General features: G+C 37.4%; 2 long non-coding RNA genes across 3 annotated transcripts; both read left to right on the top strand.

Moving 5' to 3' along the window:
• The first annotated feature begins 2,366 nt into the window (after positions 1-2,366).
• Positions 2,367-2,871, top strand: LOC122006011. Its single transcript, XR_006118607.1, has 3 exons — positions 2,367-2,427; positions 2,516-2,632; positions 2,755-2,871. It is a non-coding gene; the product is annotated as an uncharacterized LOC122006011 (long non-coding RNA).
• A 79-nt stretch (positions 2,872-2,950) lies between these two features.
• LOC122006058 lies at positions 2,951-4,060 on the top strand. 2 transcript variants are annotated; one of them, XR_006118631.1, is made up of 4 exons: positions 2,951-3,023; positions 3,103-3,297; positions 3,838-3,953; positions 4,019-4,060. It is a non-coding gene; the product is annotated as an uncharacterized LOC122006058 (long non-coding RNA). The 2 variants fall into 2 exon arrangements; XR_006118617.1 differs by having other exon boundaries at positions 2,958-3,023; positions 3,108-3,297.
• Positions 4,061-19,716: the final 15,656 nt, after the last annotated feature.

A 19,716-nucleotide genomic window follows, 5' to 3' on the forward strand; every position in this document is an offset into this window, starting at 1 on the left:
TAGGTTGTTATTTGCTTTATTTTGGTTTTTTCTTCCATCAGACTATGTTTTAGTTTGGTTTTGGATTTTATTTATGGATATTGTACGGATGGTTACCGTTGATGGACTTTTGGATGGTTTGTTTTTTTTATTCTACTATATGCCTGCCTGGACGGCAGAAGAGGTGAGTTCGTTGGATTTGAGCTTTACGAGTGTAGTGGAGTAGGGTGGATTTCGAGTCAGAGTCCTATTGTTATTGATTACTATTATTAACTGCGTGGTTGTGACAGCCAGAGGCTGAATATCTTTATAAACTGCGTGGTGTTTATTTTTTTTTATTTTTATTTTGTTATCATTCCAGCCGCCTGTGGCTGAAGTATATGTGGTATGTAGGAAGTTTCATATTGTCCGTCGTACAGGGGAGATGCTGCCGAAATTTTTCGGACAGAGACTCCTCCGGGGCGTGACAGGTTCAGTCGATCAAACATTCACTACAACAAAAATGTTAAACGACAACACCACAAAGACAACGGTTTTAGAAGAAACTGTTGTAAATTTGGTAAAAGACAACGGTTTTAGATAAAACCGTTGTCTTTGAGCTCCCATAAAATACAAAAGACAACGGTTTTGTGAAAACCGTTGTCGTTGAGCAATATTTTTTTAAATCAACAACGTATTTTACAACGGTTATCTAAAACCGTTATCTTTAAGCACTTTTTTAGGCGATACAACAACAGTTTTGTAAACCGTTGTCTTTTACTTTATTCTTTCGGTGTTTTTCCCTCTCTGTGAAAAATTTTTGGCGCCGTGTTTTCCGCCTTAGCCTTCCTGAACCCCTCTTATCCATTTTTATTTCCCTCTCTCCATACGATCTCTTCACGCTCCTGCTACCGAAAACCTAAGCATCTTCATTCAACCCCTCTCCGGCGAACCCCTCTCCACAAATTTTTAAGTGGAGAGGAGGTGGAGGAAGGTGATGAGTTTGTTCACCGGAATATGGGCCAATGACGAGAACTCGCCGAACCTTGTTTGCAAGCTTGACTGCGTCTAGGGCATGGTCGATGCTCTCTCTTTTGTCCGGTGGAAGTGTCATCAGGTTAATGTCTCCCTTCACCTCTTTCCTCTGCTTACTCATTAGGGTTTCATCTTACCTGCTTCTTGATGAGGATGTTGTCGTTGAGATCTCCGAACATGAACTCGTCATCATTGTGGAGGAGTTTGGGTGAGGGGGACGAAGAGGGGACGAACCGAAGCCAATCCCCAAGGGGAAAACCAAATCTCCGGAGCAAATCTTCCCGGTCATCTCGCCGTCGAGTGCATTCTTGATTTGTTCGCCCCCCAGTTTTCAGGGCTGCGTTAGTTGAGCACCGTACGGCAGATCGAGATGTGGATTTCCTGGGCGACGCGGATGCGGGCCTCCTTCGGAGCTTTCTTCCTTTGGCTCGTCACTTTGGTCTACTTCACTCAGGTTCCCTTCCTTTGGCTCTTATTTCCGACCTTGTAGAGTAGGGCTTCTTTGTCGATTCATTCTTGTACCTGCCTTTTTGGTAGTTTTCATTGATCTTGTTTCTCTATAAAAGACGTAATTTCGATCGTCATTTTTATATACTTTGGCAGGGGTTCAGATCCTTTGTGTGGACTGCAATTTCTTACCAGATGAAAGACATACTGAAGTTATCGCCGTCTTCTTCACAGTTTCTAGTTTCTGTTGCTCATTCTCCATGGAGTATCAAAACAATTTATGGGTAACCACTTAACCGTCTTGTGTTTGGTCCACTTAACCGTCTTGTGTTTGGTGGTTCGATGGATCTTATTGCCTGCTGCTTCCGTTGTGATTGGTACTTCAACACTTACAGACAAATGATCTGCATTTTATGTTAGCAATCACAATATGTAGCCAATTTATCTTATAAAATTGTTTTAGTAATCTGTACGCAATTCTAATTCATGACTCTTTTGTTGTTGATGTGCATGTTATCATGAGCTTGCTAACGGTTAAATTATACTAACTCGACGTGTTTCTTTCTTTTGGAACACTAAACTTTAAATGACTTGGTCTTTGTATATTTTCTCATAATAGATACACATAGCTGGACTCACAAGAACATTTGGGCATTATGTGTGAGATCATACTATTTCTGATATTGATGCATGAAGGTGCATAACTTGTTGAGCAACACAAGGCAAATATGTCAGTATAAATTTCTTAAAACATAATATTTCATATCAAATTGTTTCCATATTTGTGATGCTGCTAAATGCATTTCTATAACTTACATTTGCATTGCTCGTATGAATTAGCTTATCCACCCAAATCAAAGAATAAAGGAAAACAAATGTCAAACACGATTGTTCTCATGGTGATAATTATTTTTTCTTGTTGAACTCACACAGGATATTACTCTTGGTGTTTCCCTTGGTTCAGCAACCCAGATCTCCATGTTTGTTGTAAGGATTTAATTTGATGTAGCTTTGAAATGAAATGTTGTGTATATGTTAAAGAATAGCTTACAATGTACTAATTTGCCCTTTTAAGGTTCCATTATGTGTTATGGTGGCTTGGATAACGGGAATCAAGATGGATCTTGATCTTAATCTGTTAGAAACTGGCTCATTGATCATGGCAATACTAGTAATAGCATTCACGTTACAGGTAACTCATTGGGGTATGCTTGTTAGTTACACCAACTTCTGTTGTTGTTTTTCGGTTATTTTGAAATGCTAGGATTCAACCAAAATTCTTCCTGCAAGACTCAACTAATGGTACTTTTACAGGATGGAACTTCACATTACTTAAAGGGGCTTGTTCCCTTGCTGTGCTACTTGGCAATTGGTTCATGCTTCTTTGTTTTCAAATCCCCACTTGAGTAAGTCTCAAAAAAAATTAAGTCTCCTCCTTAAGTGCATCTTTTTCATCATTATGGTTCAAATTTATGAACTCTGATATAAATTTAACTGACGAATACATGAAGGCATCAGCCAACAAGTTCCATAACCAGAACAGCTGTAGTGATTGTGGCCTAGCTAATAGCTAGTAAAAAATGGTAAAATATTCTTCATAATTACCCATTAATTTCCTACTTGTTGGCTTTACTCTTGAATTCAACACGTACTTGCTTGCAGAGTAGGAGCTGGCGAATTGCTGCTTCAACCAAACCATATTCCCCTGAACAAATTGAGTCTTACAATAACTTTTTTACATATACTTTTAATTTGAGTTTTGCTTAGTTGCTTTCGTTTACCTCATGACAGGTGATGCTGAGACGGTTTTGTCCTCGTAAGACTACTCTACTGTTTGTTATACGAGATAAAACAAGGGTGAATATTTTCATATGTGCATTTTTCAGCTTCCGTATTGGAGACTCCTAATCTAATGAAAATGAGTATTCATGTGCATTTTTAAAACAACGATTTTTAAAAACGAAAGCAACATATGGTATAGGTCACGAATATTTTCACTTGTGACGAGTTGAAATGATATCAGCTGGTTCTAACAGTTATACTGATCCATAAAATTGGTATAGTTAGCACAATTTGGTTTATGCCAATGTTAGTTCAGATCTTATTATAGGTTTGTAAAGGTTATATGAAAATGATTCACATGGTATAGGCCATTAACTAGTTGGTAAAATCAGTCTTGTTCAAAGTTTTGGACCATGGTCACTCTGGCTTGTTATGCCCAAAGAGAGTAGCACAAACAACACCACTAAATTAGAAGTTGAAGCTTAACTAAATATACCAAACTTGATTTCCTCTTGTTAGAGTCAAGTTTATTATGTTCTAGTGTACAATTTTGTTCATACTACTGTGGCTTTAGTTTTGCTGATAGTTTCATGCTATGTGATGGCCTTATTTCAGTCACAATTGAATGAGGCTATTTTAAGAGAGGATTATGGAGAAGCTGCAAAGCTGAAGTTGGCCATAACTGGTGCTACAAAAAGGATATTGTTGGAGCAGCATTGACTATTATGAATGTATGAAACTTGTCTTATACACTTATTGTATTTAATTTATATTCTAAGCACTCTTGTTGCCACAGAGAGCTATAGAGGAAGAGCGATACATCGATGCAACTTTCATTTGTGATCATGTTGGGGCAGGACTGGTCAGTTTATTGGAATTAACTTGTTGCCAATTCTTACATCATCTCCATTAAGCTATGCTTGTCCCAATTTTTTGGTTTCAGCTACATGAAGCTATTCACTCCATTGAGCTTTATTCATTTTGCTATATGCAAGGCTATAATAGTGGTTGCCAATTCTTATATATTGATTGAAAAAAATTCTTCAAATGTTGAACGCATACATAAACTTAAAGCAATGTTCAGAAAGGGTGCATGCGACTTAAATACTGATGAAAAAGGTAGTTGCTCATTGCTTTGTGGTTTTTATGCAAACTGCACATCCTCAAGCTTTGAGATCTTACTAGAGTGTTGCTGCTGTAATGTTGAGACATAAGGTACATGACTTCCTCTATGATTCCTTCTTTCTGTCGCTGCTGTTAGCTATTCGATCTAGCTGCTTTCACATAATACATGGTTTAAGATATAATGTCAAGTTTAAATATTCATCAACTTTTTTCATGCTCACTTGCTTGACTACTCATGAAAATGTGAAGCGGCAACGTCTCTCGTGCTTATTTGGTCATTCTTTTACTTAAACATTTCAGAAGGTCCAGATTTATGTACGTACTTCACAATTTGGTTTCTACTATACAAAAGATGCAAAGCTGCAAGAAGTTTATAATTATTTATACATGTTGATAAGTTTTCTACTTTTGGAGCTTGTTTGTTTCAATTATCAATTTAGTTTGTAGTGGTTTATTAGATTTATTCGTTTCAATTATCAGTTTGCAATGATTATCAGTTTATACATGCATGTTTATACTTTTTTCTATGGCTTTAATTATATTTTATTTTCAGAAAAGGGAGAAAGCTGGGTTTGCAAGCTAAGTCTATGAAATTCTATATGCAGAAAACGGACCAGTACGTGAAGATTGTTGTGGTCTGATAAACTTAATTTTATGGTCTTATCTTTTGTGGTTATGGTCTGATAAACTACTTGTGGTCATGTTTGGATAGCTTGTAGTAATTGTAGAAGTTTATAAATTTAAGTGAATGTACATATATGTTGTACCAGTTTTTGATTGAGACAAGATGTATAAAAGACAACTGAATGTATATATGTTGAAAACAGTTTTTGTGAATGTATATATGTTGTACCAGTTTGTGTGCAAAAGAATTATAATGTTTTATCTATTCGTGATGCATTTTCTAATCAACATAGACAATGATTTTTTAACCGTTGTGAAAAGTATTCAAAGACAATGATTTTAAACTAAATTTTGAAGAAAGACAACAGTGTATTTGTTGTCAAAAGCATATCTGCGATCAAATTTTTGCAAAACTGGCAATTACAACGGTTTTATACTGTTGCAGAACTGTTGTCTTTGGTATTAAAAGACAACACTTTAAATCCGTTGCATGACTGTTGTCTAATGTGGTCAAAGACAACGGTTTCAAACCGTTGTCTTTTACTGCACATTTAACAACAGTGTCAGTTACAACGGGTTTAAAGGGCCTATGACAACGGTTTTTAACCGTTGTCTTTAATATTTTTGTTGTAGTGATGAAAAAAATGGAAAAATAGATCAGGCTCGCAAACATGGTATCATAGCATGATCGGTCGATCAAACCTGAGGATTGATTGACCAAACCATAAAAGGAAGTGGCAAAGAATCAGATCAAATCATCGATGAATGGCAACTCAGAGTGATCGGTCGACCGAACTAGAGATCAGTCGACCGAACAACAAAATCACAGGATTGACTTGATTGAATCAAAGCACAGAAGAAAGTCGCAATGTTAAGTTGACCGATAGATAGATCAATCAATCAAAAGGATCAGTCGACCAAACGGTGGTTCAATCGATCGAACGATGATTCAGTCGATCGAACAGTGCCTATAAAAGAAGATTTCGGGAATCCGAGAACAACATGTAATGACCCACCTTCTACTGCTAGGCTGCAAGGCGGACCGCTACAGTTTCTTTGCTAACTGCAGCTAAATTACTAATGCGGAAAAACTGGGCTGAATAAAAATTTTACTAAACTATTGTAGTTGCCTCTGTTAACTCTGTGAGAGTGAGATTTCATGTCCCACTACCTTCTAGATATTCATAGCTAGGCTGAGGAGGCAAAATTAGAGCTTTGGATCGGTCCGTGGAACGATCCATTGACCCCCACGCGAACACTGGCTGGATCGTCCGATCCAAACTGGATCGGTCGACGGACCGATCAGTATCTGGATCGGTCGGTGACCGATCCACACACAATCCTGGGTTCGCTACTGTCCGGTGATGGATCGGTCGGTGGCCGATCCAGCACTGGAATACAGGATCGCTCTTGTATCGCTGGATCGGTCGGTGGACCGATCCAAGAGGATCTGATAGCATATCAGATCTCATTGGATCGGTGGCCGACCGATCTCGAGACCACGATCGGTGCAGGCCGATCAGTCGATTCACCGGAAGTTCGATTTGACACTTTGGCGTGCCAAAACCTCACAGTAGTTCTAAATCAATTGAAGCTACTTCTAACATGCATTAACAACCATTCCCATAATGACTACTAACAATCTAACTCATTCTTTCATAGTTTAGTACGTTCCAAAACTAAAGGTGCATAAAGATGAAAGTATTCAACCATAAACTGTAAAGTGCTAAGGTAAACATGCTAAAGAGTCTACTGTTCATCCTGCTAAGTCCCCTAAGGACCTTTGATTCCAGTTCCACCCACACACACCATCTCCGCATTGTCCTCCAACCTCCATTGCTAGTCCATTTTCCTTTTACCTGTATCTGCAGTATAAGGAAAATAGTATCTGTAAGCTAAAAAGCTTAGTAAGAAACCATCTACCTCACTAAATCATGCATACGATGCAAATATGCTTTTAAAACATGCTTTTGGAAAACATACTGAATATGCAAGCATGGCGTGGCATAGTATCATACAAGCATGGCATAACATAAGCTGAACATAGAGCTAACATGGAAAATTACACTGAAGCATAATGCTGAGCTAAGCTAAACTAAACTGAAGCTGCAATCAAACTCAACTGGTATAACTGATTTTTGAGTTTTGAAAACTAATACATAGTAAGTGAAAATACTAAACATGCTGTAGGGCCCTGGCAACTGTACTTGCTATGCGCGCATCCCTAACTAGACCCGGGTTTGCAAGTCCCGAATTTAGTAGGGTTAACTAGGTTATCTAAACCTAGCTAGGTTATCTAAACCTAGCTAGGTTATCTAAACCTAGGGACCGAGTATGGGAGCCCAGCCCAATGGATATCTAATCCAGTACAGTGCCAACTGAAAGTAAAATACTGAAGTAGCTAATACTGTTTTGCTGAAACTAGGTTATCTGAACCTAGAACTAGGTTATCTGAACCTAGAGGCGACTATGGGAGCCCACCCATTGGATATCTAATCCATATAAGCTGTAATAAACTGAGTATACTGAATAGATACTTCTAATGTATCTAACTGAGCTGTTAAATATGCCTAGGGTGCATTTTTACTAAACTAGCTATTTTATCGAACACCTAGCGTGCCCTAACTCTCCTCTCTATTAGGGAGACCACCTCTAGGCACCCGACAACATCTAACCTCCTATCTGAAGAGGGAAGACATGCCCGACCCCTCTAAAGGTGTTCAACTAAGACCCTAATCTGAAAAGAGAGTTAAATACACCCTAGATATCGATAAAACAATCTGCATACATCCTAACTAAAGCATAAAAACTCAAACGGAAGCTATTATACCGCAGGTGAGGGGTTTCTTACCTCCTAATCGTAATTTCTTACGATTCTATTCGCTAAAACTCCGGTGGAGATGGTCCTCTCGACGATCCGCTCACGTCTTTGCGTTCCTCTCGCGGAGAAGAACCCTTCTCGTGTTGGAGTCGTCGCCGGAAAGTGATCCGAGAGCCCTTGGGGCTTGGGCGCCGAGAGAGGAGGAGGGAGAGGTGTGGGCGGCGGTGCCGGTTTTTGGGAGAGGGATAGGTCACGGTGAGGGTTTATGAGGAGATGGCTGCAGAACCAAATTAACCCAAACCCAACTTAAGTTTCCTATTTATACTTAGTGATAAGTTCCGCCCAAATCCCACTTAACTAGGATTGTTCCCCTTTCCTTTCAGCACAGCCCTGCTGGGTCCACTGGTTACTAGCCTTGTCCACTAAACCATAGGTCTCGGGTTCAATCCCCGCCTAGGCCGTTTTACGCTTATATTTATTTTTGCTACTTCCGCTACTCGGAAAATTCCGGAAAAATATCTAGAAATTCCAGAAAAATCGTAGAATAATTCTAATGCAAGTTTGAGAATTTTCGGGCGTTACACAACAACTAATTTCTACAATTCCTCAATTCATACTGCATTAATTCACATCTCATATGCTCGTGCAAGCTACTACAATGTCGGAAGGCTCGCCGACAATGAAAGCTTTATTTCTATTTTCAAGGTAGTTTTGCAAACATTTTTCAAAAGAATTTTCAAGAAATGTTCAAAAAAGTTTTAAGTAATTTTTCAAAAAAATTCAAAGTAACTTTTGTTCAAAAATGTGCTAAGTAAATTTTTAAAAATTACTTAGTTATTTTAAAGATTTTCAAATAATATATTCAAATATTTTTCAAAAATTTTTAGGAATTTTTTAACGATAAAAAGTTAATTTTAAAATAGAATCTCCCCCTTAACCTGATATTACTTTTAAAGTAATTATCTAAAATTAGTCCTTAAATGTCTTTGGGGAATATCCAAACTAATAGTTTAAAAATATTTATAAGGTATATTTTCAAAATACATTTTTCAAACCTTATTTTTTATAAAATTAATTTAAAAAAAGTTTTCAAAGGGTATTTTCAAAATATTTATAAGGGTATTCAAAGACCAAAGATTTTTCAAGAATATTTAATTACTTTTAAACTATTTGAAAAAAATTCAATCCTTTCTCCCCCTTAACCTAATACCTTCTAGTTACCCTTCTTAGTAATGAGTTCTAACTTAAGTGCCTAGGGAATTTAATGTTGGTAATACTTATGTTTAGCAAATACATTATTTACATAAGTATTTTCTATTTACCTATTATAATTAATCATTAAGTTTGATTAATTAAAATAAAATTATGTAAATTAATCATTAATCAATTATTCTTAAAAAACTAACCTTGATTACTTAATTAGGTTAAAATTAAGTTTTAGGTTAAATGAAATGATTGGATAATAGTGTATTATTAAGTTAATAATAAGTTAATTAAGTTCAACTTTTTAAGTTTGAATTAAGTGTACTTAATTAAATTTGGATTAATAAATAAATTTATTATTATTATTTTTTGTTAATAGCTAAAATTAATTTTTGTAAAAATTTATCAATAATTATTTACTTAATTTAATAATATAGTATTGATTTGTTTAATTAGATTAGAGTTAATTGAATTAAGATATATTGATTAATTATTCAATTTTAGATTAACTTAAATTTAGTTTAGTTAAGTTTTATTTAATTAAATTAAGTTTTAATTTAGGTTTAATTAAGTCAATGTTTTAATTGAAATAATTTTAAGGTTTAATTAAATTAATATTCAAATAATAATTAAATAAAATTTAAAAAGGTTAATTAATTTTAAACAGGCTTAATTGATTTTTTAAAAGTTCGATTAATTTTAAGAAGTTTTAATTAATTTCAAAAAGGTTAATTAATTTTAAAACCTTTAATTAGTTTTAAAATTTTAATTAATTTTTAAAAAAAATAATTAATGTTAATTAATTTTTTTAAAAAATAATTAATGTTAATTAATTTTTTTAAAAAATAATTAATTTTAAAAATGTTTAATTAATTTTTAAAAATATTTAATTAATGTTAAAATATTTTAATTAATTTAAAATTATTTAATTAATTTTAAAACATTTTAATTAATTTTAAAACATTTTAATTAATTTTAAAAATTTTAATTAATTTTTAAAATGTTTATTTATTTTTAAAATGTTTAATTAATTTTAAAAGATTTGATTTTAAAAGTTTAATTATTTTTAGAATGTTTAATTAGTTTTAAAAAGGCTTAATTTAAAATTAAATTTATTTAAAGTTTATAATTTAATAATTAATTGGTTAAAAATTTGTGTTATTTGAAAGTTAATTTAATTAAATTGATTGAAAATTTAACTGATACTAATTCATCTCACCTTATATATATTTTCAATCAGGGAATTCTATAATTTTGTGAGATATTTTATATTAATGTTTTATACTTAAAGATCATTTGACTTTGTGTTAGATTCAGGTTTAACCATCAGTTAATTAAATATTATTTCAAAAATTAGCTTCCAGACAGTAGCAAGGCACAGGTGCCTTCTTGAGTATCAGAGCAACAATCACCTTTTAGACAAAATCTTTTTAAGAAATTAGACATTTAATTTTCCTATTGATAAATCTTAGTCTAACTATTTTAGAATGTGGCGAGGTAGCTTCGGTTAGTTTCATTTAGCTAAGTAGACTAAATAGGGTACACCTTACCCTACTTGAATCCATATACCAAGTTTTCCTAATGTACTATCATCTCACCCCCATCCTGGTACTAGGTTAGACAAGAGTTAAACTATCTTTTTTAATCTAGTTATAATTACCCAGACAGGTAGACTATGTTCTTGAGGTGCCAACTAATTTGGAGTCTCCCCCTGAATCATTGAACTTATGTCTTGTGTTAAGTTTTTGTTTAGGTTTATATTAATTTGTTTTGTAGTTAAAATATACTTGATTATAGCTTTGTTCATGGGATTTAAATATTTTTGTTGAGTTGGACTTGTAGCCCAAATTTGAATTTGATTTATTAGATTTATTTAAGGATTTATCTTGTTTTATATAGTGCATTTCATTTTTAGGTATATAAAATTTGTTCACACCTACTTGCTTGGTTAGACAAGTTTTTGAAACTCATGCTTTAGTTTGATTTTTATTTTGACTAATTAGTGGCATAAATATTTTATTTCTTGAGTTGGACTTGTATCCAAGTTTGAAGTTATTGTACACAGTTCATTGAGATCCAAGTATTATATCTAGGTACTTGGATCTGGTTGTGAATTTTTCTAACAATTCTTTTAGATTGGTTACTTCAGTTTTTAAGTTAGAGTTTTCTTCCTTAAGTCTTCCAACTTGAGTTGAGTTAGTGTTTTCTGTTTAGGAATTAAGTCATTCCTTAATATGTTGATTTTTCTTAAGGAGTGTATCATTTTATTTTTTAGATTTAATTAATTTTTTATTAAGACATGCAATAATTTTAAAAAAATTGTAGTTAAAATAGTTTGTACCTCATTAGAACCTTCGGAAATAAGTACGGACTCGTGGCTTGATTCATATTCAGACTCGTCCTCTTGATCTGAATCACTTTCTGACTTGGGTCCAGTTGCCATGAGTGCGAGGTAACTTGCTTACTTTCTATCTTCGATGTCCGATTCTTCTGAAGAGGATTCATTCCAGGTGGCTTGGAGTGCCTTCTTCCTCTTCATCTTCTTGAATTTGTCCTCCTTTCGATTTGAACATTCATGCTTGAAATGGCCCTTCTTGTTGCATCTAAAGCACGTAATCTTTGCCTTTGTATCGTTGGATGTTGATTTGATCACTTTTTATAAGTCCTTTGTAAAGTTGTTATTTCTTCTAGTGAACATTTTTCTAACCATGTTCACTAGTTGTCCTTCTTCGTCTGTTTCTAAGTTAGATTCATCTTATAACTCAGGCTTAACATGAGTTCTAGTCTTTGTTTCCCTAGATGAACTTGCAAGAAGAGTCACACCTTTCTTGACCTTTTGGGAATTAGTTTGTTCATGTAATTCTAACTCATAAAATAATTCATCTAACTTTAATTTATTTAAATTCCTTAAAATTTTATGGGCATCTACCATAGATGCCTACAGCGTATTTCGAGAAAAAGAGTTAAGAGCATACCTTATTATGTCTCTATTTTCTAGCTAGTGGTCGATCAAGTGAAGTCTATTGAGGATGTCTTTAATCCTTGCATGTAATTGACTTGTCGTCTCTTCGTTCTGTATTTTTATATTAAATAAACTATTTAAGAGAAGGTCGTGTTTCATTACCTTAGCATCGTTTGTTCCTTCATGTAGTTTGATGAGTTTGTCTCATAACTCTTTTGCATTCTTGTGCAGACCGACGCTGCTCAGTTCTTCCTTTGTAAGTCTGCACTGAATTGTGTTCATTACCTTCAAGTTCACTTGTGCTTTCTTCTTCATTTCTGGATCCCACTTTTCCGGGTCAAGTGGAATTCCAGTGTTATCGATAATCGGGGTTGTATATCCCCTTCGGATGTTGAACCATTAGTTGATGTCGATCTTTAGATATACTTCCATCGACTTCTTCTAATACAGGAAGTCATCCCCGTTGAAGAGCAAGGAGCAAGCAGTGTTGTATCCTTCGGTTTGGGCCATTTAATTCTGAAAGCTCAAATTTTTACAAAAATTGAAAGAATAGATCTTGGGGTAAGTAATGTGGGAGAATAATAGTAAAGAGAAAAGTTCGAGTGGAGTTACACCAATTTTGAAGAAAAATAATAAAATAATAAAATAAAATAAAAATATGACAAATTTGTAACAAGAGGTAATTGCACCAATTCTGGCTAATAGTGAAAAAATAAAAATACAAAATAAAAAAAAACATAAAAATATTTTTTAATCAAAAACATTATATAACTTTTTTTCAAAAAAGAAACTCTCTGCTTGATTGGTGGTTGTACCAATTCAGAGCGATCTGACTCTGATTCCACTTATAGGATCAAAAAGATGCTAGAGGGGAGGTGAATAGCATTTGTTGCTTTTTCAAAAATCAAGAGAATATGCAACAAAAAATAAATGAATGAAAGAAACAACACTAACACAAGTAGTTTTACTTGGTTCGATGCCTTCGACGACTCCTACTCCAAGGTCCACACTCGCTAAGTGCTTTCGTTGGACAATCACTATAAGCTCAAAAATATTACAAGAATTTAACTACAATGTAATAAACTAAAATGTACTGACAACAAGTAGAGTCTAAGTTTTAGTATCAATTGTCGGAGTAGCATTTTGGCATCATGGAGAGCTTCTTGGAGCAGTGCGTGAGAACAAAAGTCGGATTAATTGATATCATGAAGATACTACTCAAAGGTTTTTTTATAAGACATCTCTGGGTGCCTGGAACCACCCCTAAGCACCTAGAGTGTATTAACATGGATGCACCTCGTCGAAAGCTTATCCCATAAATTTTATTCACCTTCAAGCATCCGAACCGGTCCGAGTGCCTGGACCTGACATGTGCTAGCCAACTAGTGAGCACCACTTCAAACTGTTGCCCAAGTGCCTTATCCACTTGTTCGAGCGACTAGAGCAAATCCGGACACCTGGACAAGGTTCAGGCGCTTGGAGCCCCTTTTTCATCCTTTTGCTTTTTTGCATCACAAAGTTAGACCGATAAAAAATAATATGAAAAGATAGTAATAATGCATTTGACAGTCTTCGGATTGTCCGGTCCTGACTTTAAATTTTGCTAAAACTTTAAATCAGACCAATGCCTATTGTTCCCGTAACCGGGAATGCGTCCTCACTAATCTCTCCTCCAATTTCTTATCTCACTTACCATTTGCAGTCTCCTGACTTGACTCTTAACCCACCAGGTCTTCCTGCTAAAATCGCACATCTAGATTTCAGCTAGTCGTCTGGAATCAAACATTCCAACTAGACTTTCTTTTGTCATATCTCAACCAATCTGGACTTTGTGCCAGCTATTAACCTAGTTGGACTTCAGCATGGTGTTTCGGTCCTCTAGACTCATCAAGTTCACATCATGCACACTTGGTAGACAAATTAGACAAACATAACATCTAACATTAATTTATTTATTATTCATCAAAACCTGAGTTTGACTATTGGTGTTAACTACACCAACAACTTGTCATGTCAGACTCATAATTCAAAGATCCCCTTCATCAATGCTCTCTGTACTCATATCGGATGAGATTTCACTGTTTTCTTCATCTTGGTGACTTTCCATTAGCACAAATCTGATGTATACTTCAACTTCATATTCTGATGATGTTTTGTCCCATGTAGCTGTCTGGTTCTTATACTTCGATCATTTTGGTCCTTTGTCTTTATCCTTCGTGTCCTTCTTCATCGCAATTGTATCACCTTATTTTCCTTTTACCTCGAAGAAACTTCTTGGCCTACAACTTGTTAAAATTATTAGACTTAAAGAACTTTGAAAATTTTCTTACCATGTATGCTCTTTCATCTTCGTCGAGAGATATGTCGGAATTCGGTTCGTCCTTCTTGACTTTCAGCGCTAGATTCTGACTTGCCTCCTTTTCTTTTCTTAAACCTACACATCTAGACTCATGTAACTCCAAAGTTGAAAATAATTCTTCTAAATTACTTACCTCCAAATTTTTTGAGATGTAGTAGGCATCTACTATTGATGTCTACTCTTGAGTTCTTGGAAAGGCATTGAGAGCATATCAGATTGAGTCCCGATTTGTTACTATTTCTCCAAGGTTTGTGAGTCCCGTGATCAATTCCTTAATCCTTGCGTATAGATGAGCTATTGTCTCGTCCTTTATCATCCGGAGGTTGCTGAGTTGGTTCCAAAGCAAGTTTTGTCTTGCAAGTTTAGCCTCCAAGGTCCCTTCATATAGCTCTAGGAACTTCTCCCAAAGTTCTTTTACCGAGTCTTAGGTGTTGATCTGATTGACTTCTTACGGTAGTAAAACGTTCAACGAATGAAACTCTACTTTGTCATTTCCACAAAATCAGTCTGATCCCTTTTGCTTCATAAGTGTTCTTCCTTTTCAACTCTATGTTGATCTATAGGTGCTACAAAATCATATTTGATTGTTAGTAAAATTTTGAAATTTATTTTAAATAATACCTCCATCTTCTTTTTCCAAATTGTGAAATCTCCCTCGGACTAAGATGGATGAATGCTTGATCCTGCCATTTTTTTGTTGCTTCGGTTAGCGGTTAGTCCTTCTAAAGCGCACCTCACTCTAATACTACTTGTAGATCCAAGTAAGCCCTCTAGAGAGGGTGAATATCCTACAATTAAAATTAGAATAATTCTCTTGCTATGTGAACTTAGCAAGGACAAACACACATTAATTAATTAAAATAAACATAAGCAAAATTAAGAAACAAGAATTTTACTTTATTTGCAACCAGAGAGGCTGCTAATAAAAGGCAGTGAAACCCCCACTAAAAAATTCTCCTTCATTGAAGATGGAGTAGCCGCTTATAGCAATTACGAGTATGAAATGAAATTACAGAATACAGAAGTTAAGAAAAAGTGTGTTGTACTAAACTTTGAGGACCAAGACTTTATTTATATCCCACTAGTCAAAGTTAGCCATTGGTTGACGTGACACCTCACGTGCGCTTGGACTCGGTCCAGGTGCCTAAATATGGTTGACTTGAACCACTCCGCAATGGCATCTTTTCTAAAGATTATCAACTTCCTGAGCGCTTGGGCCCAGTCTCGGCACTTAGAGTCGGCTGACGTGAATTCTGTCATGATCTCTTCAGGAACGACTTGTTGATGTGGCTCAGACAGCTCCGGGTGCCTAGACCAGGTCCGAGCGCTTGGACAAAGTCAATATAGCAATTGACTTGTCTGGTTGCTTGGGTGATCTTCTGGTCATCCAGAATTGAGTTCACCCGAACCCAACTCTAGCCTTCTCCTCGAGAAATCTTCCTCCCCGGGTTCTCGTCCCTCGAAAGTGTTGTGTGCGTCCTTCTCGTCTACAGGTATACTCTTCCACAGCTTCTCGTCCCTCGGATGCACCGAGCCCGTCGACTCGTTCGTATCTTACGCTCAACTTCTTGTGTTCCTAAGTTCCATCACACTTAAACATAAGACATCAAAAAGAGCAGAGCCTAATTCAATTTGGTTAATCACATCAAAACTAATCCGAGTACTTATAAATGTAAGCTCTTGAAGTTGGGCAAAGAGGGCCTTGGCCTCCATGATTTTCTTGTCTAAATCGAACAGTGTTCGCTGCCTCCATATACTCTCTAACTTCAATTTCGATTCTAATACGCTGAGTTGGTTCTAAAGCTTCTCCAAAATAGCCTTGTTAGAGACCTTCTTTTTCTCCTCCTCCTCCACAAGCAGGGCAGCACATTCAAGAAGTTCACTCTGTTTAACCAGATTGGCCTTTAAGGACGTCACTTCAGCCCAGCTTTCCTCCAAGCCTAGGGATTTGCCTAGGCCACCTCTAACACTACCAATCGTGTTTCCACCTTGCTGCAGACATGGGTCATTTCAACCAAATGATAGCTTAGACCCATCTCAGCTATCCAACACTGACCAAGAAGCAGTCGCATAATAAATGCAATTACAAGTTTTTAAACAAATTAAATAGCCTACCTTTGTAAGCTCTTGGGAGAAATAATTCGTTGCCCCGATGGGTTGCTATTTGTGGATGGAATCCATGCCATTTTGATAGGACTGCGCCATGGAGTCCCTTGGTTTTAGACGGAGAGCTTCAGAGGATTATGGTTCAAAGAGGATGACTCCTCTCTAGGAGGGAAGCATCATGGTGGTGCTAGGGGCACGTAGAAGAGGTCCTTTGGTGTGGCTCCGATCGGAGGTAGTCTGGGTGTAAGGGGAGCAAGAGAAAGACGAGTCGATGAACGACCGGTCGGAGGTTTGCTAGTGGCCTCATCTACTATTGGCAGCGAGGGGCAAGCACCTGTATGGATAGGCCCCCTCGAGCGGAGGGGGGTGCAACCCAGAAGATGACGAAGGAGCTTGATCCCCGACTTTCACCAAGTGACACTTTTTTTACCTCATTGCAAGAGGCTCGACGTACTCCGATAATCTCGAGGGTATGGATATTGGGACCATAGAAGAATGAGGAGGAGACAGTTCTTTAGTATTGGCAACAGCATCACTCCCCTCCACTGCGGCAGAAGAACCGGTCGGTTAAGCGCCATGCAGTTCCAACTCAATGTCCACTCGGTTATTTTGCTCCTCCTCATTAAGTTAGATGGACTCGTCAAGGGTGACTTTCCACATAGTTTTAGCTATAAAGAACAGGAAAAATGACCTGGGGTTTACCCCGCCATGTGCCTATGGCCTGTGTACCTGCATGAACCTCCCTCCATATTCGTGGGGCCGGCACTAGGGGGGCCGCTAAGGTAGCGGATCTACCTTTTTATAAAGAACAGGAAAAAGATCTCAGCTAGAAAAAATAGAAGTTCAAACCACAAATATCTTACCAAACGAGTATGGCAACCCAATTCGATGGGACTCAGGCCAAACATATGCAACATGCCCTCCTAAAGTAATATATTTATATTAGACTTCAAGCCGATCAGGACACTAGCCGCCATCATGAAGGTAGGCTCCGCTCGAAAGTTCCCGAGTTCTGGTAGCTGGTGCCTATCCATTAAGTACCCAGTCGGCCAAGAAACAAAAGGAACAGGCTTAATAAAAATATAGTAGGATTTCCAACTCATATTTTTTAAAAAAAGGCATTTTATCAAAGAGGATGGCCATCATCCGGGCCTGGTAGATAAAAAACCCCGGTTCAATTTTCTTAGGGTAGTAGAAATAATGAAAAATGAGAGGATTAAGGAGGAGATGAAACAGTCGGAAGATGATCACAATCCCGTAGAGTAGTCAGATGGAATTGGGCGCTAGCTACTAAAGGAGGATTCGAAAATAGCGAGAAACCTCATAGAGGAAGGGGGTGGTGAGGAAAGTGAGGAGCGCTTATAAAATGATCTTTGAATAGGATAAAAGAAACCTGGATTAAGGGGGAGGCAAAATAGTTGGAAGATGTTCACAATCTAGTAGAGCAGTCAGATGGAATTGAGTGCTAGCTGCTGAAGGAGGATTCGAAAGTAACAAGAAATCTCAGAGAGGAAGGGGTGGTGAGGAAATTAAGCGAGGACCACCTATAAAATGATCTTTGAACAGAGCAAAAAAAACTAGAGGAGGCAAATGGGGTGGTCGTTGGCATTGGGGGTGATGATCCTATGGTCTTTAGGGACCTCATAGATTAGTCTAACTTGGTCTAGGTCATCTCCATTGATATCGGAGAGGGTCGAGGTGTACCAAAAGGTGGGGACGTGAAGGGGAACTTCTTAGGTCATGTAAGTTAGAGAAGAGGTTAATCTGAAGAGACAAAGGGAACTTACAAGGAAACATGAAAGGGAAGAAGAGTGAAATTTCCAGTGTCGAAGGCACAGGAGAGGTGAGGAAAGGAATGAGCAGTGAATGAATTTTCGAACATTCGAAACCTTAAAAACCCTAAGGCCTTCAATCGTCAATCATCCAATCTGAATGAGAGAAGGGGATGAAAAGATCACTACCGTTGAAGCCTAATAGTTATATGTCACATCGAATAGCAACAGTAGCCTGTCATTTCAAATGTCTATCTTTTTGCAAGCGTAGGCTACATGGTGGAAAAATACAGGCAACATTTATTAAGGATGGGATAAAGTGATCATCATCATGTGTTAATATTCATGCGAGCATTACCGCACATTTATGGTGTATGACACACCCAATTTCAAGTCACTAGTATGGTATGGGAAGCATGGGTAGTGGGATAATACAATTTAGGTAGAATAGTCTGTTGGTGCAACCTTAGGTCAAGGTTGACCTGGTTGACCCGACTCGAGGTGACTTGACTCGAGTTGTATTTTGATGTTTGACTTAGGAAGATTGTCGGTGCAACCTTAGGTCGAGGTTGACCTAGTTGAGTTGCATGTTGATGTTTGACACTCGTGAGAGAGTTCTATTCTTGATGTTTGACAAGAATAGGTGTTTGGGAGATTGTAGGTGCAACCTTAGGTCAAGGTTGACCTGGTTGACCTGATTCGGGAAAAGTCCAAGCAGGGAGCTTGGCACGCGAAAAGTCCAAGCATGGAGACTTGGCACTGGAAAAGTCCAAGTATGGAGACTTGGCACGGGAAAAGTCCAAGTATGGAGACTTGGCACTGGAAAAGTCCAAGTATGGAGACTTGGCACGGAGAAGTCCAAGCAGGGAGCTTGGCACGAGGGAAAGTCCTAACTGGGATGTTAGGCAGCTGGAAAGTCCTGGTGAGTGAAGCCAGGCAGTGGGAAAGTCCTAACTGGGATGTTAGGCAGTGTGGAAAGTCCTGGTGAGTGAATCCAGGCAGTGAGAAAGTCCTAACTGGGATGTTAGGCAGTTGGAAAGTCCTGGTGAGTGAAGCCAGGCAGTGAGAAAGTCCTAACTGGGATGTTAGGCAGTATGGAAAGTCCTGGTGAGTGAAGCCGGGCAAGGGAAAAATCCAGATGGATTAAGGGTGATCGGACATCTGGTGATGGGAAGTCCAAGTAGGTCATAGGAGTGACCGGATACTTGGCACGAAGAGGAAAGTCCAAGTGGGTCAAAGGAATTGACCGGACACTTGGTGGGAATTCTAGCAGGTCAAGGGAGTGACCAGATGCTAGGAATGAAGTACCAACAGGTCGAGGTTGACCAAATGTTGGTTTGGAAGGCTTGGGACTTGGCTTGGGCAAAAACCAAGTCACTAGTTATCTGATCGGTCTGCAGACCGATCAGAAGGTGATCAGTAGCCACGAGAAAGACGCCTGATCGGTCTGTGGACCGATCAGGAGCTTCCCTGATCGGTCGTGGCGACCGATCAGGAGACGATGTCGCGAAAGGGAGCCGAG

This window comes from Zingiber officinale, chromosome 1B (genome assembly GCF_018446385.1).
Source record: "Zingiber officinale cultivar Zhangliang chromosome 1B, Zo_v1.1, whole genome shotgun sequence".
Taxonomy (NCBI): domain Eukaryota; kingdom Viridiplantae; phylum Streptophyta; class Magnoliopsida; order Zingiberales; family Zingiberaceae; genus Zingiber; species Zingiber officinale.